This window comes from Ambystoma mexicanum, chromosome 5p, assembly GCF_040938575.1.
Source record: "Ambystoma mexicanum isolate Mex_15411 chromosome 5p, UKY_AmexF1_1, whole genome shotgun sequence".
Taxonomy (NCBI): domain Eukaryota; kingdom Metazoa; phylum Chordata; class Amphibia; order Caudata; family Ambystomatidae; genus Ambystoma; species Ambystoma mexicanum.
In genome coordinates, this window is record NC_090930.1 from 319,512,232 (window position 1) to 319,526,520 (window position 14,289).

Below are 14,289 nucleotides of genomic sequence, written 5' to 3' on the forward strand. Positions count from 1 at the left end.
CTTCAGCCAGTGGTCCACCCACCACCTGGGCCCTGGTGGCAGGGGGAACCCCTGATGAGCCATGGACTTCACAGGGGGAAGAGGACGCAGGGGAGGGAGGGTCTCTTGGACCAATCCTCCCATACATTTGCGAAAAGGAAAGCAAACTGGTTGTCCCCACCAGCTCAAGGGGAAGAGACTCTCCGGCAAGAAGATCTCCTCTGTCGTCGGGAAGTGGTGAGAAGGTTCAGCAGGGCTCCACCGGTGGTGTCGTCGTTGCAGGTTGGCTCAGCTTCTCCCTCTTCGGATTCTCAGGTCCTGTGGCGACTTCTGAAGTTCCAGTCCCAAAAGCCCTGCTTTTATGCAAGAAACCCCATTCATTCAGCCTAGCTGTCAATCACACATGCTAAGTGGTGAGCCGGCCGGCTCACCACTTGGGCCATCAAAGAGTGCGACTTAAGTTGCCAAGGCAACTCAGTCCAGGGTGCCTAAACCCCCTCCCACACCCCCTGTGGTACCCAGATAGAGTGGCACCACTTTTGGAGGCTTCTGTGGAGAAGCCTGCCAAAAAGTGGAACAAAGGGCTCGACTTGTGTTGGAGTCATAGAAGAGAAAACAAACGCCATTTTAGAATCGAGTTCTGGCAAAAAATACCAACCGGTGAATTAATATTAAATGAATAACCTGGCAGTATGTTCGAGGCTATAGGAATTAAATAATTAAAGTTGGTAGCCTCGAACAATGGGAAAATCCCATAGAGATATATTTGCGGTCGAATAAAAAAAGTAGTATCCACTGCCACCAGCCAAAACTCGATCAGGGGGGACGGAGACGTGCCCCCTCGAATAACAGACCCCGGGGCAATCGAATTGCCCCGACCAGTACGTCCACAATATGATGGTTTGTACTGGTTTCTGTTCATAATTTGGGACTAGTAAAGCCAATGGTGACTTTACATGCCCTGGGAGACAGTAGTCATTCCCAGGGTATGGAGTCTATGGTGGGGTGTCACTATGACACCCCTGTGTCACTGCACTGAGGGTGCTGTGTAACACACATAGTAAAAACACATGAGACCATATGGAGTAAAGGACCCCATAGCCCATAAAACACATTAACAGTCAAAGGAACCCCTCAAATCATGTCCAAGAGTGTGAGGAAAAGAGACTCACTCTTGGCAGGAGAAAAAACAAACTCCAGAAATCCAGCAAAGCTGCTGGGGGACTCACTATGTTAGGAAATTCAGCCTAAACAGAGAATTCTCCCTAACAGTACTGACACAAAAAACAAGCATGGGCCACAAGCCAATTGCCTATTACAGTGGGAAATTAGATCCAGTAATGAAAGGCCACTTCCCGTGTGAACAACACCTGGCTGCTGCAGCTTTCGCCGTAGAGAAGGCTTCATCAATAACCATGGGGCACACAATCACCATTCATGTTGAACATGCCCTCTTTGCGATCCTGCACAAGCCTAAAAGCACACTGACAACACAAAGAGCAACTGGATATGAAATCATCCTATTAAGGCCAGAATTAAAGATAGTAAGGTGCAAAAATGTAAATCCAGCACAGTTCTTGGCAGATATCCACCAACCTGGAGAATGGGTTCACGTCTGCACTGACAGCATAGAGTTTTACACTGAAACACGGAAGGTAGAGGAAGATACGATTGAGAGGGGAGAGGTACTGTACATTGATGGGTCTTCAACAATTGATCAAGGCGATGGCATCAGGAGAACAGGAGCAGCAGTGGTCAGATTGAAGGAGGACTGGACAAGTGAAGTAGTGACGAGTGTCCGATTACCTCCACAGTATTCAGCACAGGCAGCAGAATTAGTGGCACTGATACTAGCCCTACGGGAGTGTGAAGGGACAAGGGTAACAATTTACTCAGACAGCGCCTACGTAACATCAAAAGTACATTCAGGGATAGCAAGATGGCTGAGAAGAGGGTTCAGGAGAGCAGATGGGACACCTGTACAGCATGCAATACTGTTAGATGAACTAATAGAGGTTGTAACATATCCAACGGAACTAGCATTAGTAAAGTGCCAAGCAAATATGGAGAGGACCCCATCTCAAAGGGGAATGAAGCAGCAGACTATCATGCAAAGGGTGCATCATAGTTTAGAAAAATGTGGAATTTAAAAGAAAAACAAAAAGAAAGGGGAGGGGTGAGACAAATGTTGATCAAAGAGGGATACAATTATCTACCAGAAACTCAGATAATGGAGCTACAGGCAGCTACGCCAATGAATGAAAAAGGGCTCTGGGTAAAAGGAGGGTGTTCTATGTCCCCTACTGATGCCCTATGGCAACAAAATAATACAGGGAAGGTAGAGATGCCTCTTACATTACTAAAAACAGTACTGACACAACTGCATCATCCCACATACAGGGAAAGAGGTCATTGCAACACGCATTGGAGAATCATGGTTTTGTGCCAACCTAAATGCACACGTTGCAAATTTCATCAGCAATTGTTTGATGTGCCAGCAGTTCACTTCTTGGCACACACTAAGAGTCGTAAGAGAAACAATCCCCAGAACCTAAGGTCCATTCCTACACCTTCACGTTGACTACGTGGACATGAACCAAGTATGTGAAGGTTATCGCTACATGATTGTGGTGGTCTGTCTCTTCTCAAGGTGGATAGAGGCTGGGCCACGTTCCCATGCCAACGCACTCAGAGCAGCCAAGTTCCTGGTCCGAGAAGTATTTCTAAGATGGGGAGTATGTGAGGTCCTGCGATCTGACAACGGACCTCACTTCGCCAATGAAATGTTCCAACACATAACAGCCCTGTTAGGACTAAAATACATATTTGCCTGTGCATATCACCCACAAAACAATGGGGTGTGTGAATGCCTCAATGGCCTCCTGAAAGAAAGCATAGCCAAAACTCAGCAGAGCACCAAAAAGAATTGGCTCGACTGCCTGCCCTAGGCCCTATTCAAATTACAAAACAAACATGGGTCCAACCACCATTTAACCCCCCACGAGGTGGTAACAGAACGCAGGATGCATCTCCCTTTAGCTCCACACCCGAGGGCCATCAAAGATTGTGAATCTTTATCTGATGTTTTTGGAAATTAATATGTGAATTCACTTTTTTGTAGTGCTTCTTTTACTGCTTGCCAGATACAGCGGACACAGGGGAGGTCGGAAGACAGCATACAAGTAGACGACAATATTCCAGAAATACACAAGGAACCGCCCATTACAATAGGGGACCAGGTTCTCCTAAATAAATTACAAGATGCTGGAACGTACCTTGTTTCACAGGTCCCCACACTGCCGAGGCAGTCACAGAGAGAGCAGTGAAACTATAAGGGAATTCGGTTTGGTACCAGTCCCAAGGCATCAAACCCTACAAATCATCAGCCTCATCCCAACACGCTACAACAGAAATCGACAGGGCCAACGGTACAGCAACAAGCAACATACAAGAAAGTACTAGTGCCCAATCACTCCTGAACTTGATAATATCCCAAGTACAAGTGAACAAAAGAATACTGGCCACCCAATGGTCAGACGTTCCAAAGTCCCTGATATTCCCACTGCAACACTGGTGTAACTTGACCCATAGAAGAATGTGGTCCCCAGGACTTTCAATACTTAAAGGGCAATATATTATCCTATCCAACATCCTTTTCACTGCCTCAAACAAAGTATAGTAAAAATAGTGTAGCACCCAGCGTTAACTTGACCATTCTGCACATGCAGTTCTTTTTGTTCACCACACTGTGTTAACACTGTCTTAACATTATTTTTATTCACACATGCAGGGTTCTGCCACTGTTATATAAATAGCAAGGGATATTTGTCATTACCTGAAGTTCCTTAAGGTGCTCAATGTTGCCCCCTATTTACTGTCCCCAAGCATTTTCCAACCAATGTGTCCATGCCATCAGGAGGCCCAGACAATTTAGAGCTGTTAGGGTTGCTTCCTCTAAGTGTGTGTTTGAGGTGTGTTTGTTTGTTGTAGGAAAGGAGGTGTTAGGGTTGGGTCTTATACTTGCATGTGTGCTGAGCCAGGATTGATGTCACCATCAGAATGTAGGCTGTGAGTCTGGAGTGTGAGATTAGAATGTTTGGAGTTGAATGGGTTCTAACCCAGGCAGTTAGATTATGTGAGCCTGGGTGGTGGGAGCCAGTGGGCTCCTTTCCCTTTCTTCTTTATCTCCTAATAACTATGATGACATCTGATCCTTGTAACAGAAGAACCCCAATAAAGTAACCACTATGCATACCTGGCCTGTGTATCCTGAGTGTCCCTTGGAGTGAACCCTATGACCAAGTGCCGGTCATAACAATTGGCGACGAGGATGGTCCAAGGTATGGTGAAGGAGGACCTTGATGTGAGCATGGGCAACTCTAAATGCTGAAATGCCTCAAAGATTGTGGTAACCATTAATGACCAACATCACTCTTATTGTGCTTTAAGATCACAAATCTCACACCACACACACAAGCAAAACATAGTGTTAGGATGATCAGAACAATGAAACATAGTACATCCAAGTCACATTTTCTAAAAGTCCATGTCGCCATTAAACAGGCAACCTAATATGCTAAAATGCCTCAAAACGTTATACTAAGCATAATAGGATCAACACCCTTTGATTGTCATATGTGCCTCTCACACACAACCCCTGTCACAACACAAATGTGGAAACCGACTTTAAATGAGACCTAAACGTCCATGTTGTCAACTGGGGCCAACTCTAAAACCAACCTGCAATGCCTCAAAATGGTTACATCTAAAATAAAATGCATCTCCTATTCTCAGTGCAACATCATTCTCACTAATACTTCTCATGTTAATTCACTACTAATGCACAACAGTACTCCTCAGTCACTACTTGCCACATCATTGCTCAATCCATTATGACACTTTACTTTTAAATGAAACTCCAAAATTTCTTCTGCAAGCATAAACTAATCATTCCCAAAAACTACTATCATACCCAAACCCAAACAGTAACCATTTTCTCATTGCGTGGTCCCCACCTCAGACCAAATCAGCATAGCGTCTATTCTCATTAAAACCTTTAGCCTCCAGGTGCATAAAAGGCACAATTACGCTTACTTGGCATGGAAATTACACTTCCCCTTTTTAAATAATGCTGGCATAGTCACTCAGGAAATGGTGGCACACTTGGGCAGCCTCATGCAACCCTGCCAATGTCTCCTCATGTACCAGGGGGCCTGCTCCTGGCAGACTCCAACAGGCCATCCTTGCCCCAGGCTCCATGGGGCATGGTGCTTCTGACACCCCTGGGTGGCCGCCTGCAACAGCCCTGGGGGCTGACTAAAGCAGTACTTGGTGGCTGACTTAGTGAAGCTTTTATGTTGTTTTGGATTGTGGCTCTGTGGAGCAGTCCAGAGGAATCTAGCAGGGGACTAGTGCCTGAAGCTGTGTGAAGCTTCTATGTTGTTTTTGATGGTGTGTAGCTCTGCAGAGTTTACTTGAAGCTGTGTGAAGTTTGATGTTTTTGGTGACCTTGGAGTTGTTAAGGTCCAGGGATTTCTTGGAATTCTGAAGATGCAAGTGACATTGCATTTAGTGTTTTCTTTCAACTTTAGGTGACTTTTGGAATTGTTCTTGAGTCCGCTCTTGATTAATTTCAGAAGCCTGGCAACGTCTCATCTGCAGCTGTGTTCACTTTGGGGTGTTTATTTGGTTTTGAAGGGCTCATTTGTCTGGCCAACATTTGTAGCGTTATGCTGATGGTGGTTGTTTAGTGACAGCTGGTTGCGTTTCTTTATTGGTGTGATGAGGTGAGTGACTGGTGATTAGGTGTGTCTGTGTTGCTTGAATTTTGGATTGGATTTGACAGCGGCATGAGTTGTGACTGTGGTTTCTTGGTGACCCGGGTAGATTGTTGGGTTGTTATCTTGCGCAGTTATGACAGTACCTGGTTTTTCCCGGTTTTGGGAGTTAGTACTCGGAAGTGGCAGTTCGAGGTTCCTTTGTGGCAGAGAGGAACGGAAGGAGCTTTGTGTTTGGTTGGTCTTGGTAGTGTTGTGGTTTGTTTGCCGAGGTGGGCGTTTAGTGCTCGAAAGTGGCAGTTCGAGGTTCCTTTGTGGCAGGGGGGAACGGAAGGTGATTTGTGATGTTTTGATTGGTTAGGAATGTTAGTTGTGGCGCTGGGACTATCATAGGATGTTAGTTACGCCTGTTTGTTCAATCTCTGGGATTAGCGGAATTCTGCTGAGAGTGAGGTGTGTCTTGCTGTTGTGAAAGAGTGTGTTGTTCTTTATGCAAGAGGAGGAGGTGTTAGGGTTGCTTCCTCTAAGTGTGTGTTTTTTTAGTATGTTTAGCTTAAGAGTACTTACAAATACTGACACAATAACGCTCTCTTATCGCGATTTTCCGGTGGGCAACTTTACCATCTCATCAGCTGCTTAAAAAGGAGAGTAAGTACAAAATAAGAATGGCATTGTTCATAAAATTGCTTACAACTGTGTTGTTACTGCTATCCACTGGCCTCTTAGCTACTTCCCTCTGGCAGTTATACCTTGCTTTGCATGTTTCTGCTATATCCAACACTAACATTTCCCCCACCCAAGCTGCAAGGCCTACTGTGTCAGGTGGTACAGAAGACAATGCTGACAAGGTAAGGAGAGGTAAGAGCAGTGTTGGCACGGACATTAAGGGCGTTGACATATACCTCACTGACACTGCACACGTAACAAACAACATGTGCTATAAGCACAGGTCCAAAATTGGTAGGGACACTACAGGGGAGAGCTGTTATGTCTGCTCACTGATCGCCTATGCCATGAGTACCTCCAGAACATTTGTATCAACTGAAGTACCAGTAGCAACAGCACAATGTCTCCTATACCTTGCAATGTTTCAGAAACGAGGAAGGTTCCAAGACAAGGATGTCTAGGGCAACCTTCCCTTATGAAGATAATTACATTAAAACATTACCAATGATGAACAACTACTGGTCGCACACAGAATCTCTACAATACATTTTAGAAGGTCCAGAAAAGGGAGAGACGAAGAGTAGCACGTTAGACTACCTGCCAAGCAAGTGAAGAGCGAAAGAGACAGGGAGAGAACCCGGCTGATGGGAGTAACCACAGATATTGATATATGGAAAGTTGTATACGAAGGATGAATGGGAGGATGGAGTAGTGGGAAGTAAAGCACTGACATTAACGAAAGTGGCAGTGAATAAGGTGCAAGCAAGAAGAAAATGACAAGTGCCTTAAAGAATGGGACAAGAGTGCAGGCCTACTGACTTGGGTGGATAAGGAAGAAGGATCACTCACTATGTCTCAGGAGGATAGCTCAGAGGCAATGTGCTTGCTTTGGAAGCAAGATGACACAGAGCAACACAGGTTGAATCCCTGGCTCCGCGCTTAGAAACCACTGGGTATTAAGCGCGGTATAAATAACCAATCATATCATATCACTATAATTCCACTAATGACACCGGCCTTGTGTTACCAACATGACGGTGACGACGAATAGAGAAGATCTCTGAAATGAAAACAGGAACCGCAGTGCTCATGGACCACTATTGGGCCTGTGGATCCATGGCATATGACAAACTCCGCCAAACTGGAGAGGAATATGCTCCCTGGCACACGTCAACATACCCGCATTGGTCGTACCGAGAAAAGATGTTAAGATTCACAAGTTCACGAAAATGAAAGAAGGAAATAAGAGGAAGAAGAGGTCACTGCAGCAGACAACACGCCAACTACACAACAACACTGGTAAGAATGAGGGGCTGAAAATAGTGACGATCATAAGTTGCGCTGGATGAAGTACCGGCATCACACAGACTATTTAGCAGGACACAAATGTTCTTTGCATCACTATTACATCCCAGATTACAGACATATGCGAACGCAAAATGGCTCCAAATTACTTGATGGGAGCCGATGATGACAATAAATTTGACAGTGAATGGATTTAACGCAATAAAAGAAGAAATAAGAGCAATCAGTTTAGTGGCACTACAGAACAGATATGTTCTAGATCTGCTCACTGCCATGGAAGGAGGAGTGTGTGCTAATGTAGGAAGTACCCGCTGCACGTTCATTCCAGCCAACGACAAGGACAACGGGACACTCTCAGAAGCAGTAGCACAATTGGTCCAGATGCACGCTAAAATGGAAGAAGAAACGGGCCTGCAAGCCTGAATGCAGCAAGATGTGCCTGGACCTCCCTCTATGCATATGACCCCTGTGTGTTTGTTGTCCGTAATAAACCACAGTGAGATTTTTGCGACTTGTGTGGACCTCGACTTTTTTGGGACAAGGGAAGTAGTTACGGCCTTCCGTGAGCTGAGTGTCCACGGACTCCTAGCACGGCTCTGCCTGTCTGGGGGTCTCCGTAACAGAAGGCCTCTGATGCTCACAGGGCACCGTCTGTTCTGGGTGAGGAATTTAAGGATTATTTGACTGTTTTGACTAAATCAATTAAATGTATTTCTCAACACATAGCTCCAGAGCGATATGAAGAAACAGCCATTGCCGCACTTGCTTCGGCGATACCACAGCCTCTTCATTTGTCTCTGGGTGATCATTTATTCATTGGGAACTTCGTCCACAGGTGGAGTGAACCAAGCTACAACGCCCCTTTTTACGTTGTGTATGCCACTCTGTTTGCGGTGAAGGTCCTGGAGATATGATACTGGGCACACCTTTCTGATGTCCGAAAGTCTCCAAATGCCACAGACCCTCGTTCATGAACACACAAGTCGTACATGGGTAGGGCCTAATAATAATGAGCATACATTTGCAAAGTAATTCCCCAGATGAACATATGTATATGAACTACATACAAATAGTCTATTTAAACTGAATGCAGTGTTGATTTTTGTTTTTACTCTATGCACTAGTATATTCCCACTGTTTCAGGGAATTCATCTCTTCCCATTCCCTTTTTATCTAATAATGAAATTACCATTACTTATCGATGCACCTATTACTAATGTACGACATGAAGCTAAGAAGAGACCAGATAATACTGAGTTTTTCTCTGCATATATATGTGTGGTGCATTATGACATTGAACACATTTTGTATTTTTATGTTAGGCTTTGGAGTATATTTAGTATGTCATTTTATATGGTTGGAACATATAAAAGGGCGGCAGGGTTCCAAGGGAAGTGTATCATGGGTGTGTGTACATATCACAATGGGGACAATTACACAATACTGGGAATTGACACTAATACACCAAAAAATGGGAATGTGATGACACGAAAAATAAATATAAAAATATTACCAGATGCAAAGAAATATGTGCCTTATGCAAGCATATGAAAACATTTTAGAAGACACACCAAAAACAAAAAGTGTGATGAATACAGATGATTAGGTTTTCACATGATATAGGATGTGCACCACCCAGAGATGAGTAACAGTTGGTATGCGGATCTGAGCTCGGTGGGGAAACAGAGGGTAAATGGGAGTTGTTATATTTGCTCCTTAATACAACACACGACAGGAGTCCCCAAAGTACTAATACCGCAAGAGGTTTCCACTCTTGGATGCTCAATGCCTTGTCCATCTAGCACTATGTAGGTTGCGAAGCACGTTCCAGTGCACAGCATACACCTTGTGATGATGGACCCATATAAACAGCGGCATGCCCATAATGCCAAAAGACCACAGTGCTTACAAAGACCATACATGCTGTTGGAAGGAGTGAAGTTTGTGGCCAATCAGTGGGAAGAGATTGTGATGAGCTATATGGCAGGAGGACTCATATGATATAAAAAAGAAGTGATTCAGAGGGTGAACGAGGGTCATATCAAGAGTACTTGGGGAAGCACGTAGCAAAGCTAACATGGATTGAAGCCAAGGAGAAGCAAGTGAAGGTGAAGAAACAAGAAGAAAATCAACTGTGCTTCTATAGTGCAGGAGATGTCGCAGTGGGTACAAATGCCAAGTACAATGTGACAATACAAATTCCAGACCTCAAGAAAGGAACAGTAACAGTGATGTATTTGTACTATGTCTGTGGCCAGCAGGTGTTCCTGCACCTCCCATCATCATGGAGGAGCATATGTTTGCTGGCCATGCTGCACTCAGCTCTTCCTGAAGCACACCTTACTATGAAACCAGGGAGCTTGGTTACCCCCACGCCACTGCCAGGGCCAACTGCCTCTGCATTGCTACCGCAGCCCCCTGTCTTCCAAATTTTGCCAAGGAAAAAACTCAATTGCTTCGAGAAATACCCAATCAAGATAAACTGTACAATAAAGAAGAGACATTTTTTGCTTCTCTGTTAGGGCCAGTGATCGAAACAGTGGCCAATGCTAAATGGCTACAGATAGTTAGATGGGAACTGATACTAGGATTTGACGCAATCAAGATGAACTGAGAGCCACCCGGTTAATGATGTTGCAGAACCGGCATGGAAGGGGGTGTCGGAAAAAAATAGTAAAATCCTGCTGCACTTAAGATCCCCAAACAATGTTGCAAGTTGTCTTTCACACAGACAATAGAGGCCATACACACCCTCGTAGAACAAATGCAGACGGACGCAGGGGTTCATAAGAGTGATTGGTTTGATGATCTCTTCCCATGGGCACCGTCGTAGATGGGATCAGTTTTGAAGATACCAGTGCCAGTGGTGGTGTTCATGTTGATGATTGTCTACACTTGCCAGTTGGGTCTTCGTTGCTGTAATAAAGTGCTCCCTAATTGTGCGATGATGATGGGCCCAATTGGGGTAAGCAGTGCACCTTGTCTTTCAAAAGAAGATGGGCTGGTACAAACAGATGACCCAAATATGCCCCGTATGGTGAGAATAGAGCAAATAAGTGACCCTTCCTCCCCGGAACAGATACTACAGCACCACCTGATCCTGAAACTATGAGGAGCAGTGGGTTGATTTAGGAAGAGATGGGGTCTGTATGTATCTTACTTGCACCCCGGAGCAGTACGCTCAGGCAGCAGAAAGTTTGAGTTCAGTAAGTAGAGTGTGGGTGCCCAAGAAAGGAACATGGAGGTATGAGGATGCTGAGAGTATGGCAAGGGAGTTTGTTACTATAGAATTAACGAAAGGGGGGATTGTTGCTGAGTGGGGGCAGAAGTCCCAGGCCTCTCTGCGATTTAGGATGAGGCGATTGTAGAAGTGTAGGGGAGCTGTGGGAATGGAGGGAGAAGCGGATCACCCATAGAAGCTGGATTGTAGTGGTAACGTAGTGAATCCTGGTATGGGCCAGGAGAATAGCTCTGGGGCAACGCGCTCACCATGGAAACAAGATGATGCGGAGCAACACAGGATCAACCCCCTGGTTGTGCACAAAGAAACCTCTGGGTATTAAGCACATTATAAATAAGCAGATATAATTATTAATTATTATTAATATCACATGTGTAATGAGCCTCCATTTTAGAATGTACACGCCATCTTGAAATTGAGGCCTATTGCCATAGCTATTCCAGTATGCCTAATCCTGTCCCGTGGGTTAGAAGGGTGTGTGTGTGTCTTGTACTCGCAGTCCTGGTAGCCCTGCAGAAGGTTAATTCTCTGAAGACACACTGTTCTCGATTGTGTCTTATCATTAGTGCATATAACCCAGAATGAATGTGCCCTGCAAGGCCAAGAGAGGGCCTGAATTGATGTTTGGAGAGCTATCCCACAAGAAGGGGGGGGGAGTGAGGGCTTTAGGCCTTTGCCAGTCCAGATCATTAAGTTATAGTGGCCAGGGACCCTGAGCCGAGGCCCCAAGCATTTGAGTGTACTGACCAGCCCAAGACCCCTTGCCAAAAACCCGTAAAGTGGCCAATCAATCTGGAAGATCAGAGAGCGGTTACGGGCTGCCCCCACCATCGGTTCATGTGATATGTACTGCAAGGTGCCAGGGGAGAAGGTAACAAATTGAGACTGCGGGTGGGAAAGTTGTAGAGGCACCAGCATGTCCGAGATCGAGTGGTGGTTCGCGTAGTTCTGGGAAGTTATCATGACCTCGAAAGTATATTCGCCTTGCTCATGTCCTTAGTACCAGGTGCACCGTAGGGCTATGAAATAATGAATTGTGTAACTAAATTGCCAATTACAGTCTTTGTACCCGATGATGGAAGAAGGAGATGGACAGAAGATGCTGGGACCAATCGTCTGGCATCCCATATGGAGCAGGCTATATGTGTATAGGGTTGCACCAACCAGCTACACGGATTTGTAACCTATGTAATGTACGTCACTTGTGACATTGTCTATCTTTAAAACCCATTCCTTATGCTGTTTTTGTCAGAGCGCTCTGTGGCGGCAGGGTTTGCTGTCACATAGTTGTATTTTTGTGAGATTAAACTTTGTTCTGCTTGCAAGAGGTGTGCTGGGCCTTTTTCCCTAGTGGGTTGTATTTTTTCTGGTGTGCGTTGAAGGATTACTCTACATTTGTATAATCCTCTTCTTCACAGTACTCCTTGAAGTTGACTTGAGAGCATACTGTATGTCCATTTTAGTCTTCCTGATCTTGGTTGTAACAGTATTTATAGGAAGAAAGGAAGAAGTATTGCCATAACATACAGTAGTGCTTCCAGATGGTTTCTCAGCAAACTTTATAGATTTCAGAGATTCACAGGCAAGTGGGTTAGGGATTTCCATCATGGAATGGTAGTCCTTGTCCCCATGAGGGGAGTCTCTTCCTGTGAGGTCCCGCTTTCTGCCACTATTGTAACAGAAGGGAGAGGCACTCTATAATAGGACCTGGTGTCTGAGAATACTATGTAACATTAGGTCTCCTAATAGGTTAATTCCATGTGCACAAGGGTGTGCATTCATTTGCTAAATAGCATTCACAATAAATGTCTATTGGTTACCAACTTTTCCAGCAACAATAACTTGCATAGTGATTTAAACTTTCTTAAAGGGGGTTTATAATTTGACCACCTGTTTCATTTTCTTTATTTTGTATTTTGTATTTTTCAGATATGAGAGTAATCATTTTTCTCAACATCTTTCTACATATAGTGACAAACAAATGCCATGAATGACATTACTAATAAACATCAATGGAGCATTGAATGTCTCATGCTATTTTAGTCAATCATGTACTTTAGGATTCAGAAACCAGGTGAATACATAGAAGTGTGGTGAACTTTACAGAGCATGTGGTGTGTAAAGTGAAACAGTTACATAAATTCAACAGAGACTTGCTAAATTCCAGAATATGTGCAAAGAACACAAATAATGCAGAAATATATAACATATACATTTGAGTAACCATTTGCATGTGTTTTGGTCCTTGGCTATACAAAAAACAAATCTAATTGTTCATAAGGTCTATGCTCCTGGTATATTTGCTAGTGTATTGCGGGTTGCCTCAGAACTCACCAATAAAAATTACAAAAGTATTCCAAAGGATTGTACACGAAGCAGGAAGTAACGCATTTTATTCTGGGCCCAGGCACTGCTGGGAATGCAAAATTCACACAGAATGCGGAACAGAACTGCATAGAAGGTGCCGTCCAAAATACACCCTTAAGACAAGAGCTTTTATAATCATGCAAACTTATTAGCAGCAAACCCCATTGCAACATTAGGTTATTCCTCCATGTAAGGATAATTGGTAGAGCTATGTTATTCCCCTTTAGTGGGACATACATTATCCTGAAATGACTGGGTCCTGCAAACTTTGCCACACCACCCTCGACCACCTCTGTGACGTCACAGTCCAACCCCTAATTCCCACATCATAGTGCCAAAACATTGAGACATTTGAGATAAGTCCAGCAAATCTTTATTAATCTTCTGCCGGTCATCTCCCATCTCCATCCATTTTCATGGGAATACAACCGATCCTGACACTGGAGGAGCCTCGAACCATTGACAAGTTACTGTTTTAATTTAGCATTTTGGGAACTCTTCGATCATCTTCACAGGCTCACATGTGCAAAGGGGCAATTTGCAACCGCTGTGGGATATTTTGAAACTAATATGCCGAATTATAAAATGGTTGTGCATTCACTGCCTTTCTCCGGCACCCATGAGCTTCCTTACCTCAAAAGTATCAAAGGCTGTTAATTTCTTACCGTATGATCGTGAGAACATATACTCTGCGGCTACTAAGCAAGTTAATAAAATGTGAATTTGTTTCTAGTGTAAAGCTTGCTATGAGGCCTGTTTACAGTGCCTTCGTCTACTGTTAAACCCTGTATACTTACCTGTACCCCATCTTTATCTCCTATATGTTATTTGCTTAAAACACAATTATTTAGAGCTTTCTCCAGCCTAGTACATAGAAATGTGTGGATATCAACAAAGCCCCTTTCCATCTTATTGGGCTAATCCCGCAGCTGATAAGTGTGTGCCTTTTTACCG